This window comes from Phacochoerus africanus, chromosome 7, assembly GCF_016906955.1.
Source record: "Phacochoerus africanus isolate WHEZ1 chromosome 7, ROS_Pafr_v1, whole genome shotgun sequence".
NCBI classification, from domain to species: domain Eukaryota; kingdom Metazoa; phylum Chordata; class Mammalia; order Artiodactyla; family Suidae; genus Phacochoerus; species Phacochoerus africanus.
In genome coordinates this window covers 93,162,851-93,182,137 of record NC_062550.1, presented here as the reverse complement: position 1 = coordinate 93,182,137, position 19,287 = coordinate 93,162,851, and the positions used below count along the sequence as shown (strand labels likewise).

Here is a 19,287-nt window from a genome sequence, read left to right as displayed (position 1 = left end):
GTTAGACGTAGGTCTAGATCTTGCCTCTGTGTGACCTTAGGTGGTTCTCTCAATTTGTAAACTTAAGAAAAAAAAAAAAAATCCAGCATGCTTCTTCAGGTGTAGGTGCTGAATTTTTCAGTATGATGTTATGTGACAGTGCCTCGCACACAGTAGTGTTTAGTGAGTGGTAGCATCCTTCAGCGTGGTGGGCCTCTCTCATCCTGTCCAGTAATTCTCCCCCCCCCCCCCCCCCCCCGGTCCCCACAGTGGTTGATAAGCAGGGAGCCAGGACCCAGCAGATATGTAGTGTGTCTGTAAGTGGGAGGGAGAAGCTTCTCAGGTGGCATGTGTGGCGGTTGAATGGACAAGTGGTCTGCAAAGGCATGAAGGCCCCGAATTGTGGGCATCTGTATCTGGCTTCACCAAGGCATCCCATCCCTCTTTAGCGCCTGATCTTGGCTTGGAAAACTCTTGGAAGTTTCCAAAGAATAATCTGTAGTTTCCTTTGGGAGTTAGACTGGAACCGGCTTTGGGGCTTACATGGAAGCTGTTTACAACCACGAGGGCTGATAATTGCCCCATGGGCTAGGGCCTAACAGGAGAAGCAATAAGACTCTCAAGAAAGCACTAGAAATTTCATAGCTATTCTAGAGCTTTGACAGGGACCCTGCTTGGTGGCATTCTGGCTTTTTGTATTGATTACATGCGTTTTTTTTCTTTTATAATTTTTTTATTAACTCAAATGAATTTATCACACCTGTAGTTGTATAATGATCATAACAATCTGATTTCACAGGAGTTTCATCCCTGCATTTTTTTTTCCAATAATATCAAGTGCTTAGTTAATGCCATGCTCTTTTCTGGGGATATAGCGGTTAAAGGCATAGGCAAGATCCCTGCTGTCATGGAAACAGATGAGCATTCTGTGTTGGAAAGCAGGAAGATGCGGGTGAGTGGGTGGGTGAGTTGGGTGGTCAGGGAAGGTCTGTTTGAGAAGGTAACAGTGGAGCTGAGACCTGAAGCATGGCCGGGAGTTGGCCATGCCAGGAGCATCCTAGATAGAGGCCAGCACGGCCAAAGGACCTACGACGGGAAGGAACTTGATGTGGCCTAGGAGCTGTCAGAAGCAGGGTGGCCGAGCTTCATGAGCAAAGGGGAGAGGATCAGAGGTGGAGGGAAAGGCAAGCTGGGGCTAGACCTTGCTGAGCCTTGTATGCTCTGGACGGGCTTATGGGTTTCATTCAAAGACCAGGAAGCCCCTGAAGGTTTTTAAGCAGGAGAGGGACCTGGTTTGCTTGAGTCCGCTTGGCCTCTAAAGAGGATGTCCTGTGATATTAAAAACTAGCAGGGCGCTTTCCTTTGGGAATATTCCATTGTTTCTCTTGTTTTTAACGCAAATGTGAATCATTTGAAATTGATTTAGGTTTTCTCTTTCAATCCAATCACCTGCCATCACTAACATCGCTTTTTGCTGAAGGAGCTCATGTGCAGTCACCTCTGTACTGTTGAGCAATTCTCCCGGTACTTGTTTTTTGCTTCCTATTATGGCTTTTGTCTGTTTATCTTCTAACACACCCGTCCTTTGCTGCTAGCATCGACACGCTTTCTCTTTTAATCCTTTCTCTCCCCGTACACCCCCTCCCTTGGTTTTGCAATTGTGATAGACTTTTTGGGTTTGTCCTTTTCTTCCATGACCTTTGAGGCATCCTGTCTTGGCTAGGCTGGTTTCCTTTTTTAGAGCTCTGTTCAAAAGAAAAACCTAACACAGTTCCTTGTGCATAGTACGTACTCAGTAAAGTCTTGTTACGTGAATGCATAAATAGCAAGATCTGCTGGGCTTTTATGATGAACACGTAGATGCATATGCCATGCTTATACCCTTAAGTAGATCACCTCAGGACCTAAAGACAGTGTTGGGCAGAGGACCCCAATAAAGGGAGGTCAGGACAGTGTGCAGTGGGGCAGTGGAGCATGAATTTCACACTGAACCCCAGATCCAGCCTGTGCTCTGGCTTTTTAATTAGGTGGATTTTTTTCAGGGGAAAAAAGTATAGTTGTTATCATTATGGACAACAGAGTCAGGATTTTATTTGCCTTAAGAAAAATGTTCTAAAACGTGGTAATATGATGGCAACATGGAGACATAGCCCTTCAGGCTCTTGGTGGAGCGTGGCCTAACGAAACCTAAGGGTCGTCTGATTCTCTAGAGAGTGTAACTTTGCTCAACTTACTGTTTGGTGTTAATTAGTACTCAGACTCTGTTCAAGTTAGAAGGTATAGAAAATTGCTGTGATGCAAATGATTTCTTGCAGCAGAAAAGACAGCCTTACAGGTCATGTTTTATTGCCCCATAGAATATTAACGAGTCTCGTATGTAATCGCGTAATCTTGTTCCAGTAGTCTTTTTTAACAAAATGACCGTATCAACTTCTTTGCCACCTCGCTGCTTTCCTCATTCAGAGTTACGTAAGTCTTTGACATGCGCTCACTGTATATTTGTATGTGAATTATATTCTTAACCTTTAAAAATTATATTTGACCTTCACATTCAGTAAAGTCCTAGGCGAGAATGTACAAGTCACTATCCGTATTACCTCCTTGTACTTCCTCTGCCTTGTAGTCACTGAATGGAAACTTCATATGTGTAGCAATAGGGGACTTACAGTATGACACAGAGGGAAAAAATTTGGAGTTCCCGTCGTGGCGCAGTGGTTAACGAATCCGACATGGAGCCATGAGGTTGCGGGTTCGATCCCTGGCCTTGCTCAGTGGGTGAAGGATCCGGCGTTGCCGTGAGCTATGGTGGAGGTCGCAGACGCTGCTCGTTCCCGTGTTGCTGTGGCTGTGGCGTAGGCCAGTGGCTACAGCTCCGATTAGACCCCTAGCCTGGGAACCTCCATATGCTGCGGGAGGGGCCCTAGAAGAGGCAAAAAAAAAAAAATTACTTAAAACCTGTACTTTAAGAGGGCATCTGTACTTGTACAAGTTCGATGGAAACAATCTTCATGAGTTTTAGGCCAGGCTCAGGGAAAGCTCTCATTGAATTGCTCAGGGAATGGGCCTGTATTTACCATGCTCTTTTTTGTATTGGTTGCAAAAATAAATAAGTAAACAAGAGATATTCATGGATATAAATCTTGTTTATTTATTATTGATTGATTGATTGATTGTCTTTTTAGGGCCGTACCTGTGGCATATGGAGGTTCCCAGGCTAGGGTCTAATCAGAGCTGTAGCCACCGGTCTACGCCAGAGCCACAGCACGCAGGATCTGAGCCATGCCTGCAACCTACACTGCAGCTCATGGCAACACCGGATCCTTAACCACTGAGGGAGGCCAGGGATCTAACCCACAACCTCATGGCTCCTAGTTGGATTTGTTTACGCTGCACCACGACAGGAACTCCTTTTTCTTTTCTGGTATTTATTTATTTATTACTTTAAAAACACATGAACATCATTGTAGGAAAAAGTAGATTATGAATTGTTTACCTAAAGAATCACTAGAGCAACCACATAGTAAGTCACCATGTACAGATCACAAAAATCTCATCCTCACATGTGGACATTCAGCAGTGGATGGTGTTTATTTCCTCAGGGACGCTTTCCCTGTAGTCAGGCAGCCTGTCACCAGCCAAAGCCATGTTTAGAGCCTCTTGGTCTAAACTGGAAGTTCAATTAAAGTCATTATGAACTGAAACCTACATTAGTACGTGTTCTGCCCCATTCAAAACTATTAAGAAAGGGAAGATTAGGAGTTGCCATTGTGGTGCAATGGAAACGAATCTGACTAGGATCCATGAGGATGCAGGTTTGATCCCTGGCCTTGCTCAGTGAGGTAAGGATCCGGCATTGCTGTGAGCTCTGGTGTAGGTCACAGATGAGGCAGGGATCCCCTGTTGCTGTGGCTGTGGTGTAGGCTGGCTACTGCAGCTCCCATTCGACCCCTAGCCTGGGAACCTTCGTGTGCCATGGGTGTGACCCTATAAACACCAAAGACAAAAAAAAAAAAAAAAAAAAGCCTCATTTATTTATTCATACATCGTACTAGCTAGTATTTCTTGAGCTTTTATTATGTTCCTGAGATTTTTTTTTTTCTTTTCTGAATTTGCACTTCCACAGTGACCTGAGCTGGTGCAGTCGGGTTCTTAACCCACTGTGCCCCAGTGGGAATTCCCTGACACTATTCTTCACTCAGTTCTTACAATAATTATGAGACACATGCTATTATTATCCCCTCTTTATAAGACTGGGTAGGTGAATGGCTTGTCTTGGGTCACACAGTGTGGAGAATACCTTTGAATCCAGTGGGTCTGACTTCAGAGTCTACGCTGCTGACTACCAGTATATATGAATTGTTTATTCAGATATATGTAGTTGCTGATCCTACTATGAATTGTTAGTTAACATCTAACAGGTCATTTGTCAGCTAGCAACTTAACAATATCAACTTTTACATTAGTGTCTACTGCTGCATAACAAATTACCCCTAAATCTAGCAGCTTAAAACAATAAGCATGTCTTTTGGTCAGGGATTTGGAAATGCCTTCGTTGCCTAGCTCTGGTTTGGTGTCTCTGATGACATCTCAAGATGTCAGCTGGGACCAGAGTCTTCCCAGCATGGTGTTGGTGAATCTGCTTCCAAGATGGTGCACTCATGTAGTGCAAATGCTGGGCAATTTTTTTTTTTTTTTTCCCCTTTTACATTTTTGGCTGCTCTGTGGCACCTGGAACTCCTGGACCGGGGTTCAGATCCGAGCTGCAGTTGTGACTTCAGCTGCAGCTTTGGCAATGCTAGATCTTTAACCTGCTGTGCCAGGCTGGGGATCGAACCCGCATCCCAGCACTCGCAAGATACCATGGATCCCATTGTGCCACAGAGGGAGCTCCAAGTGCTGAGCATTATGCTTTTTGATTGTAAAGTGAGTGGCTGGCATTAAGCTTTTGATTGCAGAGGCATCCATTTCAAAGACATCCATCTTGAATCCATATATTGCCAGCCGCATAACGCAGCTACTAGCAAAACAATTAGATGAGGAACCAGGCTGCCACCACCTGTGAAGTTCCCCTTTTATCTGGGTAAGCGAGATAACTGACCACTCGAGTGATCCTGCTTCTCCTTTCTCATGCCCCGAGGCTTTGCATTTGCCCATGAAGAGTGAGCCTGAAACCGTAGGACCCCACCCTTAAACCCTGATAAAGGCAGAGCCCCCCAGCTCTTTCCTTCCTTCCTCTCTCTCTTCCCATGACGTCATCGTGTGACCCTTGGGTACGCTGTGTTCCCTCCAGGACCTACGCATGATAAATCTTGTTTTTCAAAGTTACCCCATGGTTTGCTGAAGTGCGTCTTGAGATCATAATAAGAACTACAGGGCTGGTCTAGCCTCAGCATTAGGTTCCCTCAGGGAAGTGCCCATTAGGAAAATGGCCCCAGGAGATGCCTCAGGCATTCCGAGCCCAGGGCATCGCTATCAGTAGGTGGAGACTGACACTATAGCTCACAAGGTGTTGGTTGTTGGCGGGTCTCTCTGCTGTCCCACTCTTTCTGCTCCTTCCAGAGCTGCTGGAGTGTCTTCACAACTTGGAGACCAGCTTCCCTGAGGGCCAACAATTGTGGAGGGCAGGGTGGAAGCCAAAAAGTCTTTTTCATCTTCGTCTTGGAAGTCACATTTCCCTGTCATTTTTGCAGTATCCTGTTGGTTACCCAGGTTGTCCTAGGTCGGGGAGGTGGGTAGAAGGGTTACAAAGGGGTATGAATACTAGGAGGAAAGAATCATTGGGTCATTTTGCAGGCTGGCCATCACAAAAGGTTGATATAGTTTAAAGCAAACAATTTTTTAAGGCTTAACATTTTGTTTTTATTTTATTTTATTTTTTCCGCTGTACAGCATGGGGACCAAGTTGTATATACATGGTTTTTTTCCTCCCATGGTTCTGCTGCTATGTAAGTATCTAGACATAGTTCTCAGTGCTACACAGCAGGATCTCATTGTAAATCCATTCCAAGAGCAGTAGTTTGCATCTGATAACCCCAAGTTCCCGATCCCTCCAATTCCCTCCCTCTCCCCCGGGGCAGCCACAAGTCTATGCTTTAAATTAGATTTGTGCTATAAATTAGATTCTAGATATATGTGATATCATATGGTATTTGTCTTTGTCTTTCTGACTTATTTCACTCATTATGAGAGTCTCTAGTTCCATCCATGTTGGATACAAATGGCATTACGTCATTCTTTTTTATGGCTGAGTAGTATTCCATTGTGTATATATACCACATCTTCCTAACCCAATCATCTGTCGATGGCCATTTGGGTTGTTTCCATGTCTTGGCTATTGTGAATAGTGCTGCAGTGAACATGCGGGTGCATGCGTCTTTTTTAAGGAAACTTTTGTCTGGATATATGCCTAAGAGTGGGATTGCTGGGTCATATGGTAGTTCTATGTATAGATTTCTCCAAACTGTCCTCCATAGTGGTTGTACCAGCTTACATTCCCACCAACAGTGTAAGAGGGTTCCCTTTTCTCTACAACCTCTCCAGTACTTGTTATTTGTGGATTTATTAATGATGGCCATTCTGACTGGTGCAAGGTGGTATCTCATGGTAGTTTTGATTTGCATTTCTCTCTCTCTCTTTTTTTTTTGTCTTTTTGCCTTTTCTAGGGCTTCTTCCTGCGGCATGTGGAGGCTCCCAGGTTAGGGGTCTAATCGGAGCTGTAGCTGCCTGCCTATGCCAGAGACACAGCAATGCCAGATCTGAGCCGAGTCTGTGACCTACACCACAGCTCACGGCAACACCAGATCCTTAACCCACTGAGCAAGGCCAGGGATCGAACCCACAACCTCATGGTTCCTCGTCGGTTTCGTTAACCACTGTGCCACGAAGGGAACTCCTGCATTTCTCTTATAATCAGGGATGTTGAGCATTTTTTCATGTGCTTGTTGGCCATCTGTAGAATGGTCTATTTGGGTCTTTTGCCCATTTTTCCACTGGGTGGTTGGCTTTTTTGCTGTTTCGTTGTATAAGTTGCTTGTATATTCTAGAAATTAGGCCCTTGTCCGTTGCATCGTTTGAAACTATTTTCTCCCATTCTGTAAGTTGTCTTTTTGTTTTCTTTTTGGTTTCCTTTGCTGTGCAAAATCTTGTCAGTTTGATTAGGTCCCATTGGTTTATTTTTGCTCTTATTTCTGTTGCCTTGGGAGACTGACCTGAGAAAGTATTCATGAGGTTGATGTCAGAGAGTGTTTTGCCCATGTTCTCTTCCAGGAGTTTGATGGTCTCTTGTCTTCGGTTTAAGTCTTTCAGCCATTCTGAGTTTATTTTTGTGCATGGTGTGAGGGTGTGTTCTAATTTCTTTGCTTTGCATGCAGCTGTCCAGCTTTCCCAGCAATGCTTGCTGAATAGACTTTCTTTTTCCCACATTATGCTCTTGCCTCCTTTGTCAAAGATTAAGGCTTAGCATTTTAAAACCTAAAACTTCCGTTCTTTTACCCTCAAATTAACAGTAAAGTGATTATTAATCCTCTGGTGCAAACTGAACTCTAGAGACGTTCTGTCCAAAAATGTGCGGGGCAAAGGAGCCGCTTCTGAGGACCTGCCAGCGATTACCAGAGTGCGCATGAGCGCCTGACTCTGAAGAAGGCAGTGCAGAAACGGAAGACAGGACACTTTTGCCTTCAGAGGTCTGAGGTGAAGGGGCAGGCAGGTAACTGCCAGCAGTGTTCTCGAGGAGCCCTTGAAAGCATGCTGACTTGCTGAGCGTGGGCCGTGCTCGTTCTCCCAGGTACCCATTCCCTCTGAATTCCAGTGGCGGGTAGAGCAGGGGTTTTGCTGAAGGTTTCCAGGTGGCATTCCAAGATACAGTTCGCATTAAGGATTGGGGATGTGACCCTCCAGCTCATGCATGAGGTAGAGGCCTTTTGGGGTCCCCTTTCCACACTTTTCTCTTTAGGCCTGTTAAGAATGTCAGTCCTGTTAAGATTAAAGGCAGGGCGATCACTGAAGAACTCGGATATCTCGTGTTGCCAGCTGCTGAGACCACATCTTCCTTTAAGGCTTCAGGAGAACCAGGCTGCTCAAATTAAGAGCCTGAGACCCCTGTGAATTAGTAGGTGAGCACACATGAGGCCTTTGGACACACTTGTACCAAGGGCTGTAACTTTCCCTTATCTTGGGTAAAAGACAGACTCCGGCCAGTTAGGGTGAAGGTGCTATCTGATGGTAAAAAGAATACAGCTCTCAAGTGTTGCCTGATCCTCGCAAAGGAGTGGTGGGCTCATGAGGCCACATGTCGGAGGAGTCCCATATTTCTTCTGAGCAGGCTTTTGTCTCCTGATTTAGAAGGTCCTTCACCTGTGTCTTGGCTTCATCCTGTATCCTACACAGCAATGAAGGCTTAGGGCAGAGCTGGTGAAAGCTGCTTATTCCAGGACTTCTCTTGTTCCCTGAAGCAGCCTCACCGTCCAGAACAGGGCTTGATATGCAGTAGATGCTCAAAAAATATATTTTTTAATTTAATTTTATTTTTTGTCTTTTTAGGGCTACACCCGTGGCGTATGGAAGTTCGCAGGCTAGGGGTCAAATTGGAGCTTTAGCTGCCAGCCTACACCACAGCCATAGCAATGCTGGATCCGAGCCATGTCTACGACCTACACCACAGCTCACAGCAACACCAGATCCTTAACCCACTGAGCAAGGCCAGGGATCGAACCCATCTCCCCATGGATACTAGTTGGGTTTGTTACTGCTGAGCCACAACAGGGACGCCAAGAAACATTTTTTTGAATGAAGAAGGGCACAGTCTTCCAAATAGTAGGCCGCCTTCTTGTATGAGCTAAAGAGGGAGGAGCAATCCGAAGGGAACCGGGTCCGAAGCTAATGAGTCACGCCGCAGGGGCATAAAACTGCAACCTCTTAGTTTGCGGGGTGTCAGGAAACTTCCAAGTAGTGAGGGCACCAGCCTCCTTGCCTTCATCCATACTGGTCTGCCTCCTTCCTCCTCCGGGCACACGGGCAGGTAGGTAGCCTTGCGTGCCCTCTTGAGGCTGAACACGCCACTGACAGAAATAACTTCAAAGAGATGAATTTCTTTAAAAGTGAGTCAGTGTATGTGCTCGTTTTATTACTGTTGTCTCGGCGGAATTCATTTTTCATCTAAGGGATGAATGCATTGTAACCTTTCAGTCAGCATCACTTAAAACTATTAGAACCATTTTGTTGGAAAATTTACTAAAACATGGTACATGTCCCCGATTTCTCAGTATGTATTTGGAATATCATCTAATATTTTCCCATTATTCGAGGATCATTTGGAAATACCATGCTGTAAATGCAGCCATGCACTTAGAGTTGACTGCAGGCGGGAGTCATCTCCTTTCTAAATGTAACAGTTTGCATCTGCTAACCCCAAACGCCCTGTGCATCCCACTCGCCCGCCCCCCGACAACCACCAGTCTGTTCTCTGTATGTGTAAACGCCACAGTTTTTAAGGAAATAAACACAGATCTCCAAATAAATAACTGTTCCTCAGAGGATGCTAAAATTAACTTGCAATTTGACTCATTTCTTTTAGTTAAATCTTTTGTGCTTCTTAGTAGTTCCTGGCAGCATTGAATAAGATTATCTCTTTTTTAGGATTTTAGATTCAGTGGAAGGTTTTACATGTGGCATTACTCAAATTGATTTATCGTTAGTTTGATATACATGAAAATTTTATCATGAATTTTAGATTTGGTAGCTTTTACTCTGATACTGCTTTATGTGGGTTTACTTTCAAAGGCTTTATCGAAATCCTGGGAGTATACAGTTTAACGGCAAGGGTCCAATCTCACTATTTTATTATAAGAAAGAAAAGTATGGAACCTTGAGGCTGGTGCTGTTCATGTTTGACTCTTATGAAATCGAGTTCTCATAATTATTTTGCAGCTGTGATTTGTGCTTTTGCGGTACCTTGTTTTTCCGAGCTATCCTTACAGATTTCTAGGAATTCAAGGGCCAAGAAAGAGTCTACTAAGAATTGGAAATACCAAAGCACTTAATTTTGTGGGAGTGTAATGTTTATTACTTTAAAAATTTTGAGGAGCAGCAAAATGGAGAAGTGTATTGTGTTGTACAACATGGTGTGTTATAAGTATGTTTACTTTCTTGCACATGATATAACCAGATGGAAAAAAAAAACACAGGAAAAGTAATTGTTGACATAATCTTGCCTGGGACGGGGGGATGGAGAGTATGACACAAGAAGAGGAAAAAAAAAATCTGTTACCAATTACAGTAAAATTATTAGCGTTAAAAAGAGCTGCATAGATGAGTAATAGTCACACTTTCACGTAGCTTTCCTGAAAATCTGCAGGCTTCTGTCTGTCTTTGATAAGATACTTGGTAAAGGACAAGGAATCCCCTTGGGTTTTCTGGATGAGAAACTAATTACATTATTTTGCTCTCTGCAGCTTTTCGTCTTTGATTTTCATCGCCAGGAATCCCATTTGGCTATTTTGAAATCACTTCTGCTTCCAACTTAGCTTGCCCTTGGCCCGCTGAGAGCGCTTCCCCGTCTCCTTCTGCCTTTCCTCTGCCCCACTGCCCCCTGCACTCCCACCTCTTTGCCTGCAGCCAAGGAAGGCACTTGTCAACCACTGCTTTCTCTTGTGGGAACTGACGGAAAAATCCCTTTGGTACAATGCATTCACCGGCACCTCACCTCAGTCTGATCCCAGAAAAACAAGCTACAGGAAATACAGAAAAACACGCAGCTCCCCTCAACCCAGAGAGACAGAAGCGGCCAAAGGAAAATACCAGAACAACACTGTTTTTGACTTCCAGGAATGGAAATTATTGGTGGCCTGCTCTTTTCAAAATAAACGTTGATCCAGAGCGGATCACCTTGTTAGTTCCTCCCTCGGAGGCGAGGCTGCGGAGTGGCAGCTGCCCGGTTGGGTTTTCAAGGTCAGACTGTTTATTGTAGATATAAGGGTAGCCCAGTCCCGAGAGAAGGAGCTAGTCACTTGTCCGTCTGGGCCCTAAGGTCAGAGCAGTACGTGTGTGTGTGTGTGTTGAGCTGAAATGGCAAGGAGATGGAAGAGAGGATGGGAAACACACAGAAAGTGGCCCAGAAATTACAGCGAGGAGACACCTCTACTAGCATGTGCGTTATTCATCCATTAGAAAGAATTTTTCTCTGATTGCACGTTCCCTGTGGGCTTACTCCAGCCTTTCTTACCTCTTTCCTACAATGTCCCAGCTTCCTCGGTCTTCTTTTCTCTCTTCTTTCCCTCCGGATCCTCCTTCCTTTGGCTGCTGTTGAATTCGTCTGTGTATTTGAGCGCAACCTGGTGCTATGGTGAAAACAAAGACAACTGAGAACAAGCTGAGTTAGAGTCACGGCAAATCCACATACACGTAACTAATGCAGACTCCCTGGGCGAACGCCGCTGGAGAGGCTGAAAACAACACTCCCTGGGGCTTCTGAGCAAACAGACTCCGTCCACTTGTGGGGCAATGTGACTTTTTGCACTCATGTGTTCATTCATTCCTTCTGCCGGAAACCGAGGGGGGGGGACAGTGTAACAACGGGGGCAGTGTAGGGATGGTCACTGCTTCCCAGGAGCTTATATGCTGCCGGAGAGACCCGAAGCCAGCAAGTGAATAGCAAAACGCTTCTGGGCTGTGAAGGGCTTTGAAGGAACTCTTTGCAGGGGCCCAAAACAAAGGCAGTAAAAGGCAGAAGCTGCCTTCCTTGCATCTTCTGGGAGGGCTTAGAGAAGGGCCAGTGCAGCAGACGTCTGAAGGAGGAGACGAAGTCTTGGGGGAGCCAGGAGGAGAGGGGCTGGGTCAGAGGGAGTGTATGTGCAAAGGCCCTGAGGGCAAAGAGGAGGTCGGGATTGCTGGAGGGCAAGATAGGGGGGGCCAAGACCAGATCCAAGAGGGAGGTGGCCCTGGAACTGTGAGGAGTTGGGGTCGAATATTCCAGGTGGAGTTGGAAGCTGTTGAAAGGGAATGTCTTGCTGGGATCTTATTTTTTTGTCTTTTAGGGCTGTACCCATGGCACATGGAGGTTCCCAGGGTAGGGGTCAAATCGAAGCTGCAGCTGCTGGCCTACACCACAGCCAGAGCAACTCCAGATGGGAAACACGTCTGTGACCTACACCACAGCTCACAGCAACGCCCGATCCTTAACGCACTGAGCGAGGCCAGGGATTGAACCTATGTCCTCATGGATACTCGTCGGGTTCATTACCACTGAGCCATGATGGGGACTCCCTGGGATTTTATTTTTAAAAGCCCAATCTGTGTGATATATGGAGAACACACTTAGAGGGCCAGGATGGAAGCATGGAAATTAATACCAAAAAAAAATCTCTCTACTATAGAAAAAAAAAAGGGATATTAGGAAGTTCTGGAGTTGGGAAGTGTATGTGACCGTGGTAACACTTTATCTAGGTGTTTTTTTTTTGTCTCTTTTTTTTTATTGTTGTTGTTGTTGTTGTTGCTATTCCTTGGGCCGCTCCCGCGGCATATGGAGGTTCCCAGGCTAGGGGTTGAATCGGAGCTGTAGCCACCGGCCTCCGCCAGACCCACAGCAACACGGGATCCGAGCCGCGTCTGCAACCTACACCACAGCTCACGGCAACGCCGGATCGTTAACCCACTGAGCAAGGGCAGGGACCGAACCCGCAACCTCATGGTTCCTAGTCGGGTTCGTTAACCACTGCGCCACGACGGGAACTCCTATCTAGGTTTTTAAGACTGGTTGGGATTTTGACAAGCAGAGATGTGGAGTGAAGGGAATTTATTTAGACTGAGTCGGTCTGACCGAGGTATGGGAAGCGAGAGGCAAGGGTGATTTGGAAAAGGGCCTCCCTACTTAGGATGAGAGTGTATGTCGGGGGGGCGGGGAGTGTACCTTTCTGCCTGGAAATATAAGGTCTTGAATGCAAGGCCACATTTTTAGGAGTTTGGCTAACGTAAGTAGAAAGTTAATCATTTTATTTAGGCATGTTTTGTTTGCCCTGTGACATCTTCCTAGCTCTTGGTTTTGTTTTGCAGAAGAAAATTAGCCAGATGAGTGGTTCCCATGGTCTGTTTCTAGAGAGTAAGATGTCTGAGATGTTAGACTTCATATAATCTGCCCTTGCCCATCGTCCCTGGCATTGAGCATCTCCCCGTTCACATGCCGTCAGCCGGAGCCTGCATCTGCAACGGGGCTCCGGCATGGGAGCTTTCACATTGAAAGGCTCCTCTCCTCGTTGCTTCCTTTGTTCATCCCACAAGCATCCACTGAGCACCAGCCCTGCTGCAGGTACCGTCTGTCCTGGGCTTGTGTGAGAGGCTCCCTCCGCTCCATGTGTCTTGCTATATTTGAACGCTTTGTTTAGTGATAATTTAGGGATAACATGCACAGTGGCAGGCAGCTTTCGCTCAGGTTGAGAAGGCCTCCCCGAGGTAATGGCACTTGAACTGAAGCCTGAGTGGTGGTCAACGGGAAGCCTGTTTCAAACAGATGGGCTTGTGGTGCCAGGGCTTGTAAGGTGGCCTGAGCTCTGGGCATGTGAGCAGGACAGAGGCCACTGTGGCTGGGGTCTGGTGAATGAGATGAGGCATTTTGGGAGAGGGGACTGGGCGGGCCAGCAGTGCTCCAGCCCTGGTGGCACACAGCAGGCCTCTAGCTGGCCTATGCCACACCCCAGGCCTGTCTGTCAGACTCTCTGGTGGGACCCAGGCATCACCATTTTTACAGGGCTCCCCAGCTGACTCTCATGGGAGTTTGGGCTTATTCTGATTGTACTGGGAAGGTTTTGGAGGGGGGCGATCTAACTAGACTGTCCTTTCGAAGACCGCTTTATAGCGTGTGCTCTGCAAAGTGCGTGGTGTGCAGTGTGATGGGTAAGCAGGAGGAGGAAGGCAGAGGGTATCATCTTGGTGCTCTGGGCGAGAGATGGTAGCTGAAACAAAGGTGGCAGTGGTGGCGACTCTGAGAGGCGGTTACTTCCAGGAAGGGGACGGTAAGGCTCAGAGAGAAATGGAGGATGACTCCTAAGCTTCGGGGCCAGAACCGTGGAGGTTGGTGAAGTGGCCATCGGTTGAGTTAGGGACACTGGAAGGAAAGGCAGATGATGATACAGGGAAGGGGAGAGGATCAGCTGGCTCGGATTGTCACCCCTCCCCGGCATCTCCAGGCAGACTCATGCTGCTTCTGTTGGACGCAGCTCGTCTTGACTTTGTGCAGCTCGTTCAGCTCCTTCCTCTCTTACGGCACTGTTAGGTGGTAGTGCCTCAGGTGAACGCGGTCATGTTTTCACCAAAAGTCACTAAGTGACCGAATTGGTCTTATGGGCACTGGTTTCACTGTGTGACAAATAGGTATGGAAAGAAAGTGCTCAGTAATTCCCCCAGTTTTTATTCTCTGTTTCTCAGTATGCTTTGGGCCCTGATGAATGTCTTGCTAATTTCAGAAAAATTCTACCCATGCTTTAAAACAAAGGAGGGGCAGATGAGAAATCCGGTGAATTTAGAAAACTGCAGCGTCTTTTTGGAAGATGAGCTTTGCTTTCCTGCCATCTTCCCTGTTTTGTTTCTTGCTAATGTTAAAGAAAATACCATCCCAAGGCAATAAAAACCTTAAACCGAGACCCAGCTCAGCAGAAAGGAATAGCCCAATAAGCTAAAAATAAATTTGAGAAGGTTAATGACTTGAAACTTTTTTTTTTTTCTTTTTTCTAAAGCTCAAGAAAGGATTCATTGTCTTTCAGGTGATCGTCTGCTTCTTCTGGGTTTCATCATGATATTTCTGAATAAGGATAACCTGCCGGTGGTGTGATTGGTTGTAATTACTCTGCTCTGAGTTATGTCAGGTAGTGATTCATCAATAAATATTTACTGCCACCTTTTCAGGGATGAGGCTGAGAGCAATAAAGAGTCGGCAGGCCCGTTCCTTGCCTTTAAGGATTTGTTAGTGTATTGGAGAAATAGGCCTGACTTTCTTGAACCAGTTCGCAAGTATATTAAATGTGAGTGGGAGCTAAATTATGGCGATGAGAGCAGTGGACATTGAGCGTAAGGGGAGGTCAGGCAGGAAGAGCCTCAAGGTCAGAGGAGTCCTTCTGGGCCATAGGGCTTGGCTGTCAGGTGTTTGAGTCAAGGTGGAAGTTGAGCTGGATCTTAAATGACCTTTATGTAATGCCCTGTGTGAACGTGGAACATTTTACTGATTTTGAGCTGCTACCATGCACAGGTGACAAATCCTGAAGGGTCTCCTTTCTGCACTTTCCCTGCTCCCCAGTTCCCCGCATCCAAAGGCAGAACCCTGATTCCTTTCTTATCATCTCTTCCACATAGAATGCAATACTTTTACCTATATGTAGCATTAATTATTTGAAGTTACGAAATGTTTCTATTTTTCAAATGCATCCCTTCCAAAGTGCTAAAATATAGTAAAGAACAGGAAAGCTAAAAAACACCCACACCAAACAAAAAGAAACCCACCAAGTCTGCTTACCTGTTGAGAGGCCACAGTTGTGCCCGTCTGGTTTCTCCGTGGTGGGCAGCCCATGAGTGCCATTCGCTTTCCCTGAGGTTGTTGCTCCCACACTAGTTGGGATATCAGTATCTGGAAGGTAAGTGACCCTGAACCTTGCACTGCTTGGAGAAAGATAATATATCGTCCTGAATGCAGTGCTGCGCCAGAGCGTCCCCACTCTCTAATTTCCATGACAACGCCGCCAGGTGGCCCTTGTCCTCCTTTTCAGATGAGGAGGCTGAGACTCGGGGCGCTGGGAAACAGGAGGTGCTGTCACGGTTTGAGCTGACCTCTCAACGTGCTCACTCTCTGCACTGTCAGGCTGCCCCTCTGATCAGGTCTTGGTGCTGCATTTCTGGAATCCCGGCTGCCCTGTTTTCTGCCTGTGGCTTTACGTTCTGAGACATGGATGGGAACGAGTGGCGACCCAAGAGAAAAAAATGGGCAGAAACTTTCATCCTCTCTACTAGAAAAGAAAATCTGCTGACAGGAAAAGGGCAAATTCACAGCTCAGTTACAGGGGCTGTAAGGCGAGGCATGCATTTTTTTTTTTTTTTTAATGGGAATAAACTGCCCCTCTCATTTTGAGTTTTTGAACCTGAAATAAGTGTCTGATGAATAACAAACATGTACTTCTAATTCTAATGAGCATTTTGGGTTCAAGTTGAGAAATTCTTTTTATTCTTTGTGTCCCACTTCTTTCAAAAAAGATTGTTTTAAAGGCAAAAACTAAGATAAAATTGGAAAGACGACCATCTTCTTGCTTTTTGGCGCCGGCAGCCTTTTGTGTGTGTGTGCGTAACCGTGGTCCCAGGCTGTGCGCCCGAGGCCCAGACCCTGTGGCAGAGGGGACTCCGGCCCCCCCGGGTCTCAGTGATGACACACATGTGGGTGAATGACAGCCTGAGGCTGAGCTCCCATCTAGACACAGCTGACAGGCCAGTTTTGTCTGTTTGGGGGAGGCTGTGTAGGTCTGGTTAAAGAACGTGGACTCTGGGTTTGAATCCTGGATCTTCCACTAACTAGTCATGGAACGTTGGGCAAGTTACGGCCTCGAAAGTGAGGACTAGAATAGCGTGTCTACCTCCAAGCTTTGGATGCATTCAGTGTGTACGAGGCGCTTGGAACAGTGTTGAGCCCAAAGTAAACGTCCTCTTGGCTATTGTTATATTTTTCTTAGCTCCACCCTGTTTTCTAGTTTCTCCTCCTCCTTTCTTCGTGCCTAGCCTTGAACGCGGTGCCCGTGACTTCCATCTGGGATCTTGAGGGAGGGGCCCAAACGGCCGTTCCCTGGTCGCCAGGTCTCCGGCCGCTTCCTTGTGACCGTCGTGTCAAACGGCAGAAAGAAACCGATTCTCTTGAGGTTGCTCTGCTCGTTCCCACAGCCCAGAAGCAGAGAGAAAATGTGACTTGCCCGGGGAATTTTAAGGCGCACGCTTAGGGGGCAGAGTGCCAGGGGCCAGGTCAGCTTCAAAGATGACCCTGGAGCCATGTGCATGGTCCAGATTTTGAAGAGTTTAGTCGGATTTAGGACTTTTTTTTTCCTGGTGAGCTCTTTTCATCAGGGGATCAGATGTGATCAGGTTTTTTGGCTCACGAACGATCCCTCTGGCTGCCCGGTGGCCAGTGCATTGGAAGCGCTAAGAGTGGGGCAGGGAGATGTGTTTAAGGCTGCACATATGGTGACCAACCCATGAGTGTGGAACCTGGCAGAGGGGAGGGAGGCAAGTCAGAGAATTCTGGAAATGTTTCAGGATAGAAGAGACCAGGGCTTGCTGTGGGGAGTAGGGATGAGGAGGACCCACGAGGAATCTGGGAGGTTCTGGGATGTGTAACTGCTTGGCTGGGGGTGGTCTTAGCTGACCAAGGCCGGGCGGAGAACGTGGTTCTTCGCCTTCCTTTTCTTGATGGAGTTTAATGAAATAAAGTTACCTCAGCGGTTCAGATATCGTATTTCATCGTGTTCTTTTTTTTTTTTAGTTTTTAGTTTTTTGTCTTTTTGCCTTTTCTAGGGCCACTCCCGCGGCATATGGAGATTCCCAGGCTAGGGGCCGAATCGGAGCTGTAGCCACCGGCCTACACCAGAGCCACAGCAATGCGGGATCCGAGCCGCATCTGCAACCTACACCACAGCTCACGGCAACGCCGGGTCCCCAACCCACTGAGCAAGGCCAGGGATCGAACCCGCAACCTCATGGTTCCTAGTCGGATTCGCTAACCACTTCGCCACGACGGGAACTCCCTCATTGTGCTCTTTTTAGTCTCCCCCCCTTTTCCTTTCTTTTTAGTTTTTCATGAAAGGAGGATTTAAGAGTCTCAATGGCCTAGGAAATTCGCCTTCCTCCTAGGCAAGTATATGGCAGGTGGTATCCTTAGAACAGTTTTCTTCCTAATTTTAGAATTCTCTGTAGTGTTTAATTGTTATTTGTCTTTAGGGAGTAGAATGGAGATCATTATAGCATATAAAAAGTCATGTTCTCTCTCCTAATCATTTTTTTGGATGTTATTTTGTGTGTGAGGAAATTATCTTTATGGAATTCAAGTCTCCATGAATGCGGTAAAGAGGATAAATACCTCATTTTAATAAAAGGCATGCATCTAACTTTGAATTATTTGGGAAGAAAATTCCCATGGAGACATGAACTTAAGGGATCGGTATCCACTTTGGACTGAGCTCAGATTGAATGGATGTTTTAATCTTGAAAGTGGTTATAAATTGGAAATGTAAGATCTAGGTCAGGGCCAATCTAGAAAGCAAAAAGGACTCAATATTTTTGAAACTCTAACAATTCACTTGTGAGCTTGCTGTGCTTAAAGATAAATATTGTTTTAGCACACATTGCCTGCTGCTTAGTGAGTGAAGGGTTTTTATGAATTCAGAGAGGGAATTACTGATTTTCTTTTTTGTTTTTAATGAAGGTTTAATTAATAATAATAGTAAAAGTACCAATGCCTTTTATTTGTATAGCACTGACTAGTGTACACTGCCCTTTAAAATGCGTGACCCATTTGGGCCAGTGTGGAATAGGCAGGGCAAGGGTGCTTATCTCCACTTTAGAGACTAGGAAACCAAGATCCAAGAAGTTTCCCTCAGGTCATCCGATGCCTGGAGCAGCACTTTTCCCAGGAAACCCCAGCTTCCCTGGGCCTCACAATGGTCTCCACAGGGCAGCTGTGTAGGGAAGGGGCGCCTCATCGGAGAGGGTGAGGCTGTGAAAGGTCTCGGGCTGCTCTCCTGGGATTATGTGAGTGGAAACAAACAAACAAACAAAAAAAGAGTTGGACGAAGCACCATCAGCAATTTTTCGTTTCTTTCTTTTTTTTTTTCCCAGTAATATTTAATTCTTTATCCCTTATCTTCCTCAAGCATTCATTAGGAAAAGTATTCGTTATTGCCTCGGCTTTAAAAAATACATGTGCGAAAAATAGTTTACATTGAGGATGTTTTATTTATCAACTTCTTTTCTGCGAATTAGGAAGAGATTGCTGTTGACGATCTTAGCAGAATATCTTGGTTCAGATGGAGGAACTCCAGCCAGGCATCCTCAGAGGCATAGTTTGAGAACCGCTAACAAGCACTCGGGAAGTGATTGCGGATGGACGTCTTTGAAAAGGTAGTTACTTTTCTTCCGAGGAAGCGAGGCTGTAACCAAGCACAGGGAATGCTGACGTTTAGATGAGTGCGGAACGGGAGGCACTGGTCCCGCAGAACAAAAGGTGCGTAGGTTTCAGCCCACATGCCTTTTATTAGGGAAGGTGACGTAGGGCCATGAGCAAAATCAGGCGCAGTTAAT

General features: G+C 46.1%; 1 protein-coding gene across 4 annotated transcripts in view; it reads left to right on the top strand.

Moving 5' to 3' along the window:
• CRADD (CASP2 and RIPK1 domain containing adaptor with death domain) overlaps positions 1–19,287 on the top strand; it is a 177,335-nt gene that overhangs the window by 59,693 nt on the left and 98,355 nt on the right. Inside the window, exon 3 of one of the 4 annotated variants that reach the window (XR_007135958.1) lies at positions 18,970–19,107. The exons of the other annotated variants lie outside the window; for them this stretch is intronic. The gene's annotated coding sequence lies outside the window, so the exon portion shown is untranslated. The remainder of the gene's footprint in view (positions 1–18,969; positions 19,108–19,287) is intronic. 4 annotated transcript variants of the gene reach the window in all.